General features: G+C 45.5%; 2 long non-coding RNA genes across 2 annotated transcripts; both read right to left on the bottom strand.

Moving 5' to 3' along the window:
- Window positions 1-1,597: 1,597 nt before the first annotated feature.
- On the bottom strand, window positions 1,598-7,380 carry LOC147964475 (uncharacterized). Its single transcript, XR_015607618.1, has 2 exons — window positions 3,982-7,380; window positions 1,598-1,860 (listed from the first exon to the last, which is right to left on the bottom strand). It is a non-coding gene; the product is annotated as an uncharacterized LOC147964475 (long non-coding RNA).
- A 1,310-nt stretch (window positions 7,381-8,690) lies between these two features.
- Window positions 8,691-11,844, bottom strand: LOC147964476 (uncharacterized). The gene is made up of 2 exons (XR_015607619.1): window positions 11,074-11,844; window positions 8,691-8,952 (listed from the first exon to the last, which is right to left on the bottom strand). It is a non-coding gene; the product is annotated as an uncharacterized LOC147964476 (long non-coding RNA).
- Window positions 11,845-16,970: the final 5,126 nt, after the last annotated feature.

Below are 16,970 nucleotides of genomic sequence, written 5' to 3' on the forward strand. Positions count from 1 at the left end.
TTATCCGGTGATTGTCATGAAGGTGGACAGAAGTTTCAAGTTCATCATTCTTCATTCTCTTTCTTCTCTGGTGGTCTAAAATCAAGCTTCTTTGTTGATCATATATCTTCCTCTCATTTCACATGATTTCCATGTTGGAAGTTCTTATCTAAGCATCTCATAATCGTTCACTTCTCTCTATTCATTTGTTTTGGAGTACGGAAGATATCTCAGGAGATTCGTGTTTCTATTCCTAATCCGTTCAAGTTATTTCGTGGTTGTTATCTCATTCAAGCCAGTTAATTCAACCGGTGCAATCTCTCTTCAAAATCGTTCAACGGTGTTTCTCTTGAGTGGGCCTTAACCCACATGTCTTTTCCCAGGATCTTACTTGACTCTTCTAATTTATCCGTAGTGATTCCCAAATTCTTTTCAAAAGGTTGACGTATGAATGATTTATCATCAGTCAAATGTCTTTCTCCAAGATCTTTCAAATTCTTTTCATCGTTGGTTCAACCTTTCTAATTTTCATTCCAGAGTGCCTCAACAATTGATGATGGTGTTTCTTGTCCTCATTCTCGGATTGTAAAGACCGAAGAAGTGTTTCCTCTAAATCTTGGTCCGTTCTCTTGAAGATTCATGGTTCTAGCATTATGCCATCCTCTCATAATTGTTTTCGATTGTGAGAATTATTTTCACCCATCCGGAGCAATTCAGGAGTCTTTTCATTTCGATTCTCCGGAGCCCATCATCTCAGAAGTATTCATTTCAGCTTTCAACTCTCATTCTCCAAATCTTACCGGTGCTTCGCTCAAGTATTCTCTGGTCAGTTCATGATCTCTTCGTTTCACTTGTATCTAAATTCTTCTCAAGTATCTTCGTTCATTTTCCAATTCTTCCTGCTGATGCGTTCGTTTTCTTTGTTCGTTCTTAATCTTTACGGTGGTTCGTTCAAGAGTTTTGTTCCTTGGTAATCATATCAATTCATTCGTTCTTTCCAATCCCACCGGTGTTCCATCAATACCTTCTCAAGTTTGTGCTATATCTCTCCTTAATCCTTTTCAATGAGAATGAGTAGTACGCTAAATCCATTGTGTGTCATCAATTTAGTTGTTGAAGGATACGCACAACGTAATTCTTATTATTGTTTCATCCAAGTGATCTAGTTTCTTCTTTCCAGAGTGTTCATCGTGTCACATTTCACGGTTCGAGATGCTTCATCTTTTCTTTTCCAGAAATCCAAGCTTCCCGCTTTATCTCATCGCGAAGCTCCATCTAAATCATCGCAAGACTTCACCTTATGTTCTCAACTTCTCTTTCTTTTTATAATCCTTTTATTACCGGAGTTCTTCATGGAGGCTCTACATGGTTGTTCGTCAAGGATTACTTTCATTCTTCAATGGTTCTTCAAGATTTCTCTCAAAGCTAAGATCCGCCAAGCTATACTCTAAAATAAACATGGTGTTCAACACATTTGTTGTTTTGAGGAGTTCAAGCATGTAACGCCCTCAATGCGGCTATATCTCCCACGTGTCAAAGCACGACTTAGAGGCATAACCGCATTGAAAGCAATGTCGCAAGTGAGGTAATATTCACACAACCCATGTAATACATAAGGGAAAGAGATACATAGCTGGCTTACAAACGCCACTTCACACAAATACATGAATAAAGCATTACATCATCCAGATACATTCAAGGTCCGACTACGGAACCAAAATAAAAGAAGACTACCCCAAAAGCTACACAGATCCCCGATCGACCCCAACTGGGCTCCACTACTGATCAACTAGAACGAAACAACACAAAGGACAAGATCTTCATCGAGCTCCTCCTTGAGCTTGGTTGCATCACCTGCTCGGTAACATCGGCACCTGCAAACTAGTTTTGGAAGTAACTGTGAGCCACAGGGACTCAGCAATCTCACACCCTCGCGATCAAGACTATTTAAGCTTATTGGTAAGGTAAAAGGTATGAGGTGGAGCTGCAGCAATGACTAGCATATTTGGTGGCTAACATATACGCAAAAGTGAGTGAGAAGAGAAGGCAAAGAACGATCGAGAAAACTATGATCAAGAAGTGATCCTAGAACAACCTACGTCAAGCATAACTCCAACACCGTGTTCACTTCCCGGACTCCGCCGGAAAGGGACCATCACGGTTACACACGCGGTTGATGCATTTTAATTAAGACCAACTTCAGGTTTTCTACAACCGAACATTAACAAATTCCCATCTGCCCATAACCGCGGATACGGCTTTCGAAAGTTCAAATCCCTGCAGGGGAGTCCCAACTTAGCCCATCACAAGCTCTCACGGTCAACGAAGGATATTCCTTCTAGCGGGAAGACCCGATCAGACTCGGAATCCCGGTTACAAGACATTTCGACAATGGTAAAACAAGACCAGCAAAGCCACCTGAATGTGCCGACAAATCCCGATAGGAGCTGCACATATCTCTTTCTCAGGGCACACCAGATTGTCCAAGGTTCCGGTAGGCCAGCCCAGAGTTGCCCCTGGAGGCCACCGGCAGCTGACAGGTTGGACCAACACTTAGAGGAGCACTGGCCCGGGGGTTTAAATAAAGATGACCCTTGAGTCTGCAGAACCCAAGGGAAAGAAAAGGCTAGGTGGCGAATGGTAAAACCAATGTCGGGGCTTGCTGGAGAAGTTTTATTCAAGGCGAACTGTCAAGGGGTTCCCATTATAACCCAACCGCGTAAGGAACGCAAAATCCGGGAACATAACACCGATATGACGGAAACTAGGGCGGCAAGAGTGGAACAAAACACCAGGCATAAGGCCGAGCCTTCCACCCTTTACCAAGTATATAGATGCATTAATTAAATAAGAGATATTGTGATATCCCAACGAAATATCCATGTTCCAAACATGGAACAAGCTCCAATCTTCACCTGCAACTAACAACGCTATAAGAGGGGCTGAGCAAAGCGGTAACATAGCCAAACAACGGTTTGCTAGGACAAGGTGGGTTAGAGGCTTTGTTCAACAATATGGGAGGCATGATAAGCAAGTGGTAGGTATCGCAGCATAGGCATAGCAAAAGAGCGAGCAACTAGCAAGCAAAGATAGAAGTGATTTCGAGGGTATGGTCATCTTGCCTGAAATCCCTCAAGGAAGAAGAACGAGTCCATGAAGAAGACAAACGGACGTAGTCGAACGAATCCTCACAACACGACGTTATCGGAACCAACCCGAAGAAGCAACACCAGAAAGGAGCAAACAATATAGTAAACAACCAACACATGAACATGGCATGATGCACAATCAAGTATGATGCATGTCCGGTTTAATGAAGCATGGCATGGCAAAGTGCACAAGCAATCCTACAAATTAAGTGGAGCTCAATATGCAACGAGTTGCATATTGACGGAACACCACATTGAAGTTATTTAGTTCTCTCTCGTTATGTACCCAACAAGATTAAATGTTTATTAACATGGCAAGAGGGTGAAGCAAAGTAAAACTACCTATCTAGTCAAGTTTAAATGAGGCTGGAACCAACGAACAACAAGTCCGGAAACTCCTCATGTGCATAAATTAGGTTTGGTACTGTTATGCCCTAAACACAATTTTAGAGTTGTTAAACATGCAAAGCGATGCCACCATGTTAAACTAGGCAAAATTCTACCCCATTTACATATAAAGATTATTTAATTCAGAGCTACGGTTATTTAGTTATGAAATAAATCATTTTAGCATGGCATAGGAGCAAATTTAACAAAACAGCATTTTAAACATTTTTAAACATGGATGAAAAAGACAAATTATGAAACTAGATTAAATTCTAAACATTTTACATATAAAGTTTGTTTTAATCCGATGCACGGTTAATTAGTTATTATATGCATGAAGTGCAAGGGTGTTTCTGCAAAACTGGCAGTCTCTGAAAAAATCGTTAAATCGCGGATCTGGGAAAAAATGGCTATGGGCCGAAACTGCACATGGGTCCATAGTGCAAAAGGAGAGGGGGCGGCTCACCCAGGGGCCTCGGCCCGGTCGGTGGTGAGGGACACAGGCAGGCCGGCTTGCGGCTGGGCCATGAAGAGGAGACCGGTGGAGGCAGATCCAGGCCTTGGGTGTTGTGGCGGCCCACGTGGAGCTGGGCCGTTCAGGGCAGGCCGGTTGCCGGGCCTTGGACGAGGTCGGGCCCAGGGGCGACACTCCCCTCGTCGTCTCCTTCGTCCGACTGCACGAGGCAGGAGGCCGTGGCGCGGTCAACGGCGGCCGGGGAGGGTATCCGGCGAAGCGGGCACGGCAGGGATCGGCGGGAACGGGTAGATCCGAGCTTGAGGACTCCGGATCCGGCGAGATTTAAGGACGATGAGGCCGGCAGCGAGGTCTTCCATGGCGGCGAGATGATGGAGGAGGTTTAGGTGGGTTTTGGGCCACTTTGGAGGGGTGTTGGGCTGCAACACACACGAGGCCTTTTCGGTCCCTCGGTTAACCGTTGGAGTATCAAACGAAGTCCAAATGGCACGAAACTTGACAGGCGGTCTACCGGTAGTAAACCAAGGCCAAATGACAAGTCACGGTCCAATCCGAAAACGTTTAACACCCGCACACGAAACGAGGTAGAAAGGGACACCGGGTGAAATAGGAGCGCCGGATTGCAAAACGGACAACGGGGAAAATGCTCGGATGCATGAGACGAACATGTATGCGAATGAAATGCACATGACGACATGATATGAGATGCATGACACGCAAGCAATGACAAGGCAACAACAGCGAATACCCGGAGGACACCTGGCACATCGGTCTCGGGGCGTCACAACACTCCACCACTACGAGAGGATCTCGTCCCGAGATCTATAATGGCACCGGAGGGAAAACGGAAGGGAAAAGAAGAGGTAAAATTAAGTTGCTTCTTTGACAAATGAGTGAGACCAAAGAACCTTGAAAAGGTTAAACCATTTCAAGAAAATAATACAATGGAGATAAACGAAGTTGAAAACACTCCGTTAGAAAAGAGGAACGAGGAAGGACAAAGTTGAAAGCACTCCGGTAGGGAAGAGATGCAAGGCTTGATAAGGCAAAAAGAACTTGAGCAAAGGGGCACAAAACTCCAGTTAAAACAAGATAGGGTAGGAATAAGAATGATATAATTTGGACAGCACTCCACCTGAAAGAAAAGGAATTGAATAAGAACTTGACAAGATGAGAGTATGCTTGATGAAATCAACAAGACACTGCCTTTGAAACTATTGAAAGAATGGCACAAGGGTAGAACGATTTCAAACAGCACTCCGGTTGAGAAGGGATGGAAAACTTGATAAGATGGGAGGACTTGAATAGAAGGCACGACACTCCGGTCAAAAGGATAAGCATGAAAGAACACGATCCTCACAATTCGAGATGATGAGAGAAAAGAGAAACATCACAATGCCTCCGGAAGAAATGAAAGAATAGAAGAAAGTTAATTGAAATAAAAGAATGGAGAAGAAAAAATGCCAACTTCTGCCACAAAAGAGCTTGAAAAGGCATCCTTAGGAGAAGGGTCAAACGGAGTTGTTGGGAAAACCAACAACGAAAGAGTAAGCTTGTTGTGGGCTTATGAAGAACCTCTCAAAACTATGATGTGAAATTCTGCCACTAACAGAAATGATAGATTGGATTTATATCAAGAAGGAGACGAGAAACTTATATCCCTAGGAGGATAAATGATGAACTTGGGTTATTTATAAGCACCATAGATAGCAACAATCCTTAGGGAAGGCTTTAGGTGAAGTATAACCCAAGATAACTCCAACTAAGAGGTTGATGGATTTAAAATACCTCATTCTTAACAACATGTGAATCATGAAACATGAACTCAAATTATCAAGAATGACATAATACCACCTCCAATGATACTGTAGAAAGAATTGCACTCCGGGTAGCAACATGAAGAATGCTTGAACTCCTCTGAAAAGAATCTTGATGAACACTTCGAGAACGAATTAAATCCTTGATGAACCATTATGTAGAACCTCCATGAAGACCTCCGGTACCAAAAGAATGATCAACCGGAAAGAAGGAGAAGTTGAAAACACAATGTGAAGACTTGCAATGATTTAGATGAAGCTTTGCGATGAGATAAAGTGGAAACTTGGAACTCCGGAAAAGAAAAGATAAGGCATCTCGAACCGAGAATGTGATATGATGAACAAACTCCGGAAAGAAGAAACTAGACTGATTGGATTAAACAATAATAATAATTATGTTATGCGTATCCTTCACCAATTAAATTGATGACAAGCCACGGATTTGGCATACTACTTATTCTCGTTGAAAAGAATAACAGAGAGATATAGCGCGAACTTGGGAAGATCTTCAACGAACCACCGGTAGGATTGGAACAACGAATGAATCTGATATGATAAGGAAGGAAAAGAAATCTTAAATGAACCACCGTATGAGTTGGAAAAGAACGAAGTAAAAGATAAAGAAACACCGGGAAGAATTAGCAAATAAACGAAGATGCTTGAGAGAATTTAGATTCATTAGAACGAAGGGATCACGACTGATTAGAGATCACTTGAACGATGCACCGGTAAGTTTCGAGAATGATAACTGAAAAGCTGAGAATGAATAAACCTGAATTGATGGACTCTAGATAATCAAACTGAGAAGACTCTTGAATTTGCTCCGGATAGGTGAAAAGAATTCTCACAATCCAAAAACAACTATGAGAGGATGGCAACAAGCTAGAATGACGAGTCTTTGAGAGAAGGATAAGATATGGAGGAAAAACTCTTCTTCGGTCTTCAAAATCTGAGAATGACAACGAGAAACACCACCAAGTATTGTTGAGGCACTCCGGAGTGAAAAATTGGAAAGGTTGAGCCAACGATGAAAAGAATTTGACAGATCTTGGAGAAAAACATTTGACTGATGATAATTCATACTTACGTCACACTTTAGAAGATTTGAGAAAAACTCCGGGAGAATAAGAAGAGTCAGGTAAGATTCTGGAAAAGACTTGTGGGTTAGGGCCCACTCAAAAGATACACCGTTGAAAAGATTACTTGAAAAGAGAGATTGCACTGGTTGAATTAAAAGGCTTAAATGATATAACATCCTCAAAAGAGTTTGAACGAAAGCAGAGTGGTAACATGAATCTTCAAAATATCTTGAGCTCTCCGGAACAATTGAATAGCGAGAAGTGAATGATTAAGAATTGCACCGACATGAGAAAGCATTGAAACGAGGAAAGGATATGATCAACAAAGCTTGACTTGAAACCACCGGAGATGAAAAGAATGAAGAATGATGAACGAGTAGAGCATCTTCATGAGAAACACCGGGTAAAAACATGAAGGAAAAAGAATGGAGAGACTTCCATCAATAAAATGGATAGTGATTAAGAAATCTGAATCCTTGAAGAAAAAGGGTGGGTGGGTGGGAAAACAAAGACAACTTGGAACGGATGAAGCAAACACCGTTGAGAAGAACTGATAATTGATCTTGCGAATGTTGAAGTGATCGGATCCACTAGAAGAGAAACACACCGGTAGAGAAGAAATTTAGATGACAATCTCGATGATTAAGAAGGATTTGTATTCACCTAGAAATATGAGAACACTGCTTGGAAAAGGTATGGAATCAACATTTGACTTCGAAGCAACTCGAATACCACAACTCAAAACAAAACAAGGATTGGCTTGCAGAATAAGCCAGAACAAACATATGATAGAGATTTCGTCCGAAGTTTTCGTGGTGGGGCCTACACGGGCTCAATCGTACAGCACCATCATGTACAAGGAAGTGCACATGACATAAGAAGCGTCCCCGAGTCGGCATAGCCAAGGACTCTTTAAGACACAACGAGACCACTGTAAAACCAACCGTGGATAGGCGGACCACTAGACGTCGAACCCCAATTTCATATCATACATTTGTCGGAAAGATATCCTAAGAGCTACTTGAATTCCCACTTATAAACTCCCGAAACTTTCCGGGTATGCAATCAGGTGTTGGGGATACAGGGGAAGCATAATATCTCACCCAAATCTAGCAAATCCTACATCCAGCTGTACCCATCCTTCAACACATAACCAAGAAACCTTCGGAAATCGTTTACCTCAACCTTCGAAAAGCATCCGTTATACGAGTTATGGCAATACTCCCGAACTCCCACCCCAGTACTAGGTGGCGTCGAGGTTATCTCACCAACAACTGCATAAAAGAGATTTTCGATGTCGGCGAAACTAATCTCAGGTATTCCAGAACTGCAATGATAAAATTGTGACGACAACACCTCGGAGCTCAACTCCCCGGGACACTGCCACAACCCCTAAATTTCAGGAGGCACCAAGAACAATGTTCTCGTCACAAATCGATCGGAACGATTCCAAGATACCCGCGTGATCCTAAAAAAAATTTAGTGAAATTTGAGAAGAGAAGAGTCAATACTCTACGTCAGGATGCCTCACCAGAGCGACGAAGAGACTGAGGAGTAAAAAGAATTCCTAACTCTCCGATATATATAATTCCTAAATGACTCAAAACATTTCTAGACTCAAAAACGCCAGCGATTCGATCAAGCAAGGGGCTCCTAAGGTCGGGGAAGGCTCTGATTACCAACTTGTAACGCCCTCGATGCGGCTATATCTCCCACGTGTCGAAGCACGACATAGAGGCATAACCGCATTGAAAGCAATGTCGCAAGTGAGGTAATCTTCACACAACCCATGTAATACATAAGGGAAAGAGATACATAGCTGGCTTACAAATGCCACTTCACACAAATACATGAATAAAGCATTACATCATCCAGATACATTCAAGGTCCGACTACGTAACCAAAATAAGAGAAGACTACCCCAAATGCTACACAGATCCCCGATCGACCCCAACTGGGCTCCACTACTGATCAACTAGAACGAAACAACACAAAGGACAAGATATCATCGAGCTCCTCCTTGAGCTTGGTTGCGTCACCTGCTCGGTAACATCGGCACCTGCAAACTGGTTTTGGAAGTAACTGTGAGCCACAGGGACTCAGTAATCTCACACCCTCGCGATCAAGACTATTTAAGCTTATGGGTAAGGTAAAAGGCATGAGGTGGAGCTACAACAACGACTAGCATATTTGGTGGCTAACATATACGCAAAAGAGAGCGAGAAGAGAAGGCAAAGCACGATCGAGAAAACTATGATCAAGAAGTGATCCTAGAACAACCTACGTCAAGCATAACTCCAACATCGTGTTCACTTCCCGGACTCCGCCGGAAAGAGACCATCACGGTTACACACGCGGTTGATGCATTTTAATTAAGATCAACTTCAGCTTTTCTACAACCGGACATTAACAAATTCCCATCTGCCCATAACCGCGGGCACGGCTTTTGAAAGTTCAAATCCCTGCAGGGGAGTCCCAACTTAGCCCATCACAAGCTCTCACGGTCAACGAAGGATATTCCTTCTAGCGGGAAGACCCGATCAGACTCGGAATCCCGGTTACAAGACATTTCGACAATGGTAAAACAAGACCAGCAAAGCCACCCGAATGTGCCGATAAATCCCGATAGGAGCTGCACATATCTCTTTCTCATGGCACACCGGATTGTCCAAGGTTCCGGTAGGCCATCCCAGAGTTGCCCCTGGTGGCCACCGGCAGCTGACAGGTTGGACCAACACTCAGAGGAGCACTGGCCTAGGGGTTTAAATAAAGATGACCCTTGAGTCTGTAGAACCCAAGGGAAAGAAAAGGCTAGGTGGCGAATGGTAAAACCAATGTTGGGCCTTGCTGGAGGAGTTTTATTCAAGGCGAACTGTCAAGGGGTTCCCATTATAACCCAACCGCGTAAGGAACGCAAAATCCGGGAACATAACATCGATATGACGGAAACTAGGGCGGCAAGAGTGGAACAAAACACCAGGCATAAGGCCGAGCCTTCCACCCTTTACCAAGTATATAGATGCATTAATTAAATAAGACATATTGTGATATCCCAACGAAATATCCATGTTCCAAACATGGAACAAGCTCCAATCTTCACCTGCAACTAACAACGTTATAAGAGGGGCTGAGCAAACCGGTAACATAGCCAAACAGCGGTTTGCTAGGACAAGGTGGGTTAGAGGCTTGGTTAAACAATATGGGAGGCATGATAAGCAAGTGGTAGGTATCGCAGCATAGGCATAGCAAAAGAGCGAGCAACTAGCAAGCAAAGATAGAAGTGATTTCGAGGGTATGGTCATCTTGCCTGAAATCCCGCAAGGAAGAAGAGCGAGTCCATGAAGAAGACAAACGGACGTAGTCGAACGAATCGTCACAACACGACGTTATCGGAACCAACCCGAAGAAGCAACACCAGAAAGGAGCAAACAATATAGTAAACAACCAACACATGAACATGGCATGATGCACAATCAAGTATGATGCATGTCCGGTTTAATGAAGCATGGCATGGCAAAGTGCACAAGCAATCCTACAAATTAAGTGGAGCTCAATATGCAACGAGTTGCATATTGACGGAACACCACATTGAAGTTATTTAGTTCTCTCTTGTTATGTACCCACCAAGATTAAATGTTTATTAACATGGCAAGAGGGTGAAGCAAAGTAAAACTACCTATCTAGTCAAGTTTAAATGAGGCTGGAACCAACGAACAACAAGTCCGGAAACTCCTCATGTGCATAAATTAGGTTTGGTACTGTTATGCCCTAAACACAATTTTAGAGTTGTTAAACATGCAAAGCGATGCCACCATGTTAAACTAGGCAAAATTCTACCCCATTTACATATAAAGATTATTTAATTCGGAGCTACGGTTATTTAGTTATGAAATAAATCATTTTAGCATGGCATAGGAGCAAATTTAACAAAACAGCATTTTAAACATTTTTAAACATGGATGAAAAAGACAAATTATGAAACTAGATTAAATTCTAAACATTTTACATATAAAGTTTGTTTTAATCCGATGCACGGTTAATTAGTTATTATATGCATGAAGTGCAAGGGTGTTTCTGCAAAACTGGCAGTCTCTGAAAAAATCGTTAAATCGCAGATCTGGGAAAAAATGGCTATGGGCCGAAACTGCACATGGGTCCATAGTGCAAAAGGAGAGGGGGCGGCTCACCCAGGGGCCTCGGCCCGGTCGGTGGTGAGGGACACTGGCAGGCCGGCTTGCGGCTGGGCCATGAAGGGGAGACCGGTGGAGGCAGATCCAGGCCTTGGGTGTTGTGGCAGCCCACGTGGAGCTGGGCCGTTCGGGGCAGGCCGGTTGCTGGGCCTTGGACAAGGTCGGGCCCAGCGGCGACACTCCCCTCGTCGTCTCCTTCGTCCGACTGCACGGGGCAGGAGGCCGTGGCGCGGTCAACGGCGGCCGGGGAGGGTCTCCGGCGAAGCGGGCACGGCAGGGATCGGCGGGAACGGGTAGATCCGAGCTTGAGGACTCCGTTCCGGTGAGATTTGAGGACGATAAGGCCGGCGGCGAGGTCTTCCGTGGCGGCGGTGGATCCTGTTACGAGAGAGAGAGAGAGAGAGAGAGCTCCGGTGAGGGACAGAAGGTAGCAGGAGGAAGAAGGGGCGAGGCGCGGGTCTGGCCTGGCCGGACACGGTCCTCTGCGGCGACGTTGGGTCGCCGGCCGGCGCGAGGAGGTGGGAGGAGCAGAGGCTCCAGCAGACGGCGGCGGGGCACTCCGGCGAGACGGGCGCGGGCGGTGGCGCACTTGGGCGGCGGCGCGGCTTCGGGCCCGCGCGGGCCCCGGATGGGCTCCGCGGGCCACGGCAGTGCTGGAGGAGAGAGAGGGCAGCGGTGGATGATGTGTCAGGCTGGGATTCGCCGGCGGCGGCGGTTGGACATGTCCAGGCGCGGTGGGAAAATGTCCGGCGGCGCGAGGAGGACGAAGTTAGGGTTTCATCCGCGAATTTTGGGGAGGGGATCACATATTTATAGGTAGAGGGAGCTAGGAAGCTCCAAATGAGGTGCGGTTCGCGGCCGCGCGATCATGATCGAACGACCAAGATGATGGAGGAGGTTTAGGTGGGTTTTGGGCCACTTTGGAGGGGTGTTGGGCTGCAACACACACGGGGCCTTTTTGGTCCCTCGGTTAACCGTTGGAGTATCAAACGAAGTCCAAATGGCACGAAACTTGATAGGCGGTCTACCGGTAGTAAACCAAGGCCGTATGACAAGTCTCGGTCCAATCCGAAAACGTTTAACACCCGCACACGAAAAGAGGTAGAAAGGGACACCGGGTGACATAGGAGCGCCGGATTGCAAAACGGACAACGGGGAAAATGCTCGGATGCATGAGACGAACATGTATGCGAATGAAATGCACATGATGACATGATATGAGATGCATGACACGCAAGCAATGACAAGGCAACAACAACGAATACCTAGAGGACACCTGGCACATCGGTCTTGGGGCGTCACAAAGCATTCTTCATCTTGCATTCTGAAGTGCAATTATTTCTACCTTATCATTTGAGGTAGTGGTATGTCACTCTTGACGATTTCCCTTCGTGTTTCATGATTCACAAGTTGTTCAGAATGACATATTTTAAGCCCATCATTTTCAATTCGTTCATGAGATCCATTGCAACCCACCAATCTCTTCATTGGATTTATCTTGGGTTATATTTCACCTAAAGCTTTCCCTAAGGATTGTTACTATTTATGGTGCTTATAAATGACCCAAGTTCTTCATTTATCCTCCCGGTGAAATAAGTTTCTTGTCTCCTTGTTGATATCAATCCAATCTATTGTTTCCATTAGTGGCAGAATTTCGCCTCAATTTTGAGAAGTTTTCCATAAGCCCACTACAAGTTTATTCGTTTCGTTGTTGGTTTTCCAACAACTCCATTATAACCTTCTTGGAAGGGCGCTTTCCAAGTTCATTTGTGGCAGAAGTTGTCATTTTCTTCTTCGTCCCTTTATTCCAACGATCTAGCTTCCATTCGTTCGTTCTGGAGGCATTGTGATGTTGCACTCTTTGACCCATCATATCATTTTTGTCGAGGATCATGTTCTTTCCTTTGCTTATCCATTCAACCGGAGTGGCGTGTCCTCCATTCAAGTATCCTCTCATCTTGTCAAGTTCATGTTCAATTCTGTCCATTTACAGTCGGAGTGTTGTCCAAATTATATCATTCTTATTCCTTCTCTATCTTGTTTTAACTGGAGTGGTTTCAATATCTATCTTGTCACTTAATCTCTTGGTTCTCGTCTTATCCCATGTTCCTCTTTTCTGACAGAGTGTTTTCAACTTTGTTCATCTTCATTGTATTCTTTCTTTCAATTCGTTCAACCTCTCAAGGTTCGTGGTTTCACTCGTTTGTCCAAGAAGCAACTTAGTTTACCTCTCCTCTTCCTTTTCTGCTTCTCTCCGGTGCCATCCCAGATCTCGGGACGAGATCCTCTTGTAGTGGTGGAGTGTTGTGACGCCCCGAGACCGTTGCGCCACGTGCCTTCCAGTTATTCGCCGTCGTTGCCATGTCTTTCGCTTGCGTGTTGCATCTTGCCATTGCCATGTCATCATGTGCATTGCATCATCATGTTTTCAAAACTTGCATCCATCCCGGTCTCCCTGTTCCTTCCGTTGTCTGTTCCGAGCTCTTTCACACTCGCACGCGCCCGCGGCACGTCCGAAATATTATTTTATAAGTGGCCGAAAAATGTTCTCAGAATGGGATGAAAGTTGGTGTGCGGTGTTGTTATGTTGTCAGTAGGCCTCCTGCCAAATTTCATCGCATTCGGGGTTCGTTTGATGCCCCCAACGAATAACTATAGCGACAATATAGCCGGTCTTCTCGTCGGATGTTTTCGGTCTTGAAAAACCGTTGTCGGGCTGCTATTCTCTTCTCTCTTCTCAGCCCAACTCATCTACACAGCCCGTTACCTAACCCACCTAAACCCTAGCCCCTTCCTATTTAAGCAGCTCCCCTTGCCATTTTGGTCATCCCTAGCCCCTAAACCTACCCTAACCCTCCTCCCACCTGTAGCCCCCCCTTGCATTCCGCGCCCGGCCACCCTTCCTCCGCCACTTGGTGCCGCCCCACTCGCTAGCGCCGCCGCAAGCCACCTCCAGCTAACCCGCTTGCGCCACCTCACCTCCCAGCCGCCACCCACAGCCATCCCTAGCGCGCCACCTGTCCCCTGCCCCGCGTGCCGCCGTTTGGCATCCCGCGCGCCCAGCGCCCGCGCCCCGCACTGCTCCTCCAGATCTGCCGCTGCGCCGCTTGCCGGCCTCGCCGCCTGGCCAGAGTTGCCTCCGCCGTCGGCGAGCACCACGCCCAGGTCGCCGCCTATTCTCCCTCCGTTTCTCTCTCTCTCTCTCTGCTCCTCACCACCACCGCCGTCCTGCAGGTCCGCCGTGATACGTCTCCAACGTATCTATAATTTATGAAGTATTCATGCCATGTTTACAATAGTGTTATATGATTTTGGTATCATTTGATTAGAACTAACCCGGACTGATGTTGTTTTCAGCAGAACTACCATGGTGTTGTTTTTGTGCAGAAATAAAAGTTCTGGGAATGCGATGGAAATCAACGGAGAATTTTTCTGGAAAATATAAAAATATTGGAACAAAAATCTACCAGAGGGGAGTCCCGTGGGCCCCACAAGGGTGGGGGCGCTCCCCTGTGCCTCGTGGACTTCCCGTGGGGCCCCCTGACTTGCTCTCGACGCCAACCTCTCCTATAAATGCCCAAACCTCCAGAAAATAACATAGATCGGAAGTTCCACCACCGCAAGCCTCTGTAGCCACGACAAATCAATCTAGGCCCTCTCTGGCACCCTACCGGAGGGGGGGCATCATCACCGGAGTCTATGGAGGAGGATCCTGGAGGGGCCATCATCACCATGAAGGCCAAGGACCAGAGGGGGAACCTCTCCCCATCCAGGGGGAGGCCATGGAGGAGGAAGCACAAGGGGGAGAACCTCTCCTCCTCTCTCTCGGTGGCGCCGGAGTGCCATCAGGAGGGGAATCATCGCCGCGGTGATCATCTTCATCAACATCACCATCATCATCACCATCCTCATCTCTTTTACGCGGTCCACTCTCCCGCTCCCCGCTGTAATCGCTACTTGAACATGGTGCTTTATGCCACATATTATGATCCAATGATGTGTTGCCATCCTATGATGTTTTGAGTAGATATCCTTTGTCTTTGGGTTGATTGATGATCTAGATTGGTATGAGTTGTATGTTTTATTTTGGTGTTGTCCTATTGTGCCCTCCGTATCGCGCAAGCATGAGGGATTCGCGTTGTAGGGTGTTGCAATATGTTCATGATTCGTTTATAGTGGGTTGCTTGAATGACAGAAGCATAAACCCGAGTAAGGGGGTTGTTGCATATGGGATAAAGGGGACTTGATGCTTTAATGATATGGTTGGGTTTTACCTTAATGATCTTTAGTAGTTGCGGATGCTTGCTAGAGTTCCAATCATAAGTGCATATGATCCAAGAAGAGAAAGTATGTTAGCTTATGCCTCTCCCTCGTATAAAATTGCAATGAAGACTATCGGTCATGTTAACAATTGCCTAAGACAATTCCGCACACCGATCCACCATTATTCCACACTCGCTATTTATAATATTTAGTAATATATTCTAACTTTATGATAACAACACCTAATTTTATGTTTTAGCTCTCTGATATCATGCAAAGTTATCCTCTTCATACCCACAACGTAGTTTTATTTCTCGTTTCTAGTTGGAAGCAAACGTTCAGTGTACGTAGAGTCGTATCAATGGCAGATAGGGCTTGAGAGAAAATTGATCTTACCTTTAGCTCCTTGTGGGTTCGACACTCCATACTTATCACTTCCACCTTTGGGAATTGCTACGATGATTCCCTGCACTTGGGGATTATCACGCCGGCACCCGCGCCATGTCGCCGGTGCTCGTCCCAGCCGTTCCCGCGCCGGAACCGGCGAGCTGCCGCCCGGATCCGCTTCCTCCGCCCGTCCCCGACCCTCCTGCATCGCACTGTCTCCGCAGGAGAGCACAATCACACCATCTCCCTACTCGGGATCGAGCAAGAACTGATCCATCGCACGCACGCACGTGGGCCAGCGCTGCCCCACGGCCCAGGTCCCGTCAGCCCACTTCCCCTAGGCCCAGCGCCACCTCTGCCTCCCCTTCAACCGGCCAGCCTCCTCTGCGTCAGCTGGGCCTTGGCCCAGGGTGAGCAGCCACGCCCTCTGTATGCTCCTGTTGAGCCAGCTGGTTTCGGCCCGACTCATGTTTTTTTCCCGCGGAACAATTTACTAATTATCCAGAGAATTCCATTTATAGAAAAGTCCCTAGACTTCATGCATTTAATAACTCCACAACCATGCATTGGATTAAAATGTTTTAAATATGAAAAATGCTTAGATTTTCGTCTAGTTTCATAATATGTTGCTTTCATGCATGTTAAAAATGCTTAAAATGTTGTTTGTGTTTATTTTGCTTAATGCCATGTTAAAATGCTTTATTTCATAACTAAATAACCGTGGATCCAAACTTAATAAACTTTATATGTAACTGGGGTAGAAAAATTCCTAGTTTAAGATGGTGCACTCATATTGCATGTTTAACAACTCTAAAATATGGTTTAGGGCAGAACAGTACCAACTCTAAAATTTTGCATATGAGGATTTTCCAGAATTGTTGTTTGTTGTTCCGGCCTCATTTAAACTTTCCTAGATAGGTAGTTTTCATATGCTTTACCCCTTGCCATGTTTAATAACATTTAATTTTGTTGAATACATAACCGAGAGAGAACTAAATAAGTCATGTGGTGTTTCGTCAATATGCAACTCGTTGCATATTGAGCTCCGCTTAACTTGTAGTGTTGTTTGTGCACTTTGCCATGCCATGCCTCATTAAACCGGACATGCATCATACTTGATTGTGCGTAATGCTCTGGTTATTCTTGTTGGTTTACCATGTTGTTTGCTCCTTTCCGGTGTTGCTTCTTCTTGTTAGATCCAGTAACGTTGCGTTTGTGAGGATCCGTTCGACTATGTCGGTTTG

The sequence above is a fragment of the Triticum urartu genome, chromosome 6A (assembly GCF_056163025.1).
Source record: "Triticum urartu cultivar PI428250 chromosome 6A, HENAU_Tu73, whole genome shotgun sequence".
NCBI lineage: Eukaryota > Viridiplantae > Streptophyta > Magnoliopsida > Poales > Poaceae > Triticum > Triticum urartu.